This window comes from Triticum aestivum, chromosome 3A (genome assembly GCF_018294505.1).
Source record: "Triticum aestivum cultivar Chinese Spring chromosome 3A, IWGSC CS RefSeq v2.1, whole genome shotgun sequence".
In the NCBI taxonomy this organism is placed as follows: Eukaryota; Viridiplantae; Streptophyta; class Magnoliopsida; order Poales; family Poaceae; genus Triticum; species Triticum aestivum.
The window spans coordinates 16,835,098-16,836,393 of NC_057800.1; positions in this window are offsets into that span (position 1 = coordinate 16,835,098).

The window sequence follows — 1,296 nt, forward strand, 5'->3', positions numbered from 1 at the left end:
GAAAAAGCAAACCTATGAAGCTTTGCTGTGGCGGCTGCAATCACGAGCACCCACTCATGTTGGGATCTGTCCCATCCCCTTACCTCTTTTGTATTTTTATTTTATAAGTAGTTTGATACTTATTTCCTCTTATAGAGAAAAATGGACCACGCTGCATGCGAGAGTGCGCAGCACTAGGCTGGCACAATGACAGGCAGGGCCCATCCCGCCTTGGGCTCCAACTGTTCTTGAATGGTTCCTGGTCACAACGGTTCCAAGATGATTTTTTTAGTTCTTATAATTTCCTGGCAACACGTTTCCTGTGTCATGCTGATTCACTTGGCTATTCACGCACTCCCCCATACCGTTTCGTACTTAGGATTGGCGAGGCCGCACCACCCTAATATGATGAACTTTTTAAAATACAAAAAGTAGTGTTTAGATAACGACCCCGATAAATATACTAACGTGATATAAGTGTACTAATGTGATGAACTTTGTAAAATCCATTTTTATAACGAATATTATAATCGGAGACAGTGTGAGGAACAGATACGATCGCGGCAAGATCATTGTCGTGGAGTCCTGGAGAGCGAGCGGTCTGTTTGGGTATGGGGGAGAACGGCGGTGCTGCACATACGCATGACGTCGATGACCTGAAAGGTAAGCCTACTAAATCACTTTTTGCTGCTTGAAATCTTCTGTATGAAACCTTTTTGGCGATTCTTTTCTTACAGAGCATTACTTGCAATAGTAGTTATTTCTCTTCACATTGCTCCATCTGATTTTTTTCGGAGAATCTACTCCATCTGATTATTTTGGACTAGATGCGTCCACCGGAGACCTGCGTTTGGATCAAACTGAACCAACACCATGCAGCAAGAACATGACCGGCACTCAGACGATTGATGCGGATCACACGGACAAGGAAAATGACAGCAAACCAGTGGAAGGCGCTGAAACAGACAAAGTGTTCTGGTGGAGGAGGAGGGATGGACAAGACGGCAAAGGTAATACTCGCACTAGGCAACCATTCAACACTACAAAAAAAATTGCCGTCAGATTTTTGTAGTCACCTTGATACATCATTTCAGTAAAAGAAGTAGCATGAAACTAAAATGCATGTTGGTGGATCTGCTTCGGAACAACACTACTTAAAATGAAGAGTGCACTCTTAGTAGTACCAAAGAAAATAGAACGGCAATTGTAGTTTTAAGGGCGCATCTAAGTGAAGATATAGAGAGATATGCATGTTAGAGTCACGCGCACCGACATACCTGATACTTGTGCCGTCAACGTATCCTGCCGCCCATGGAG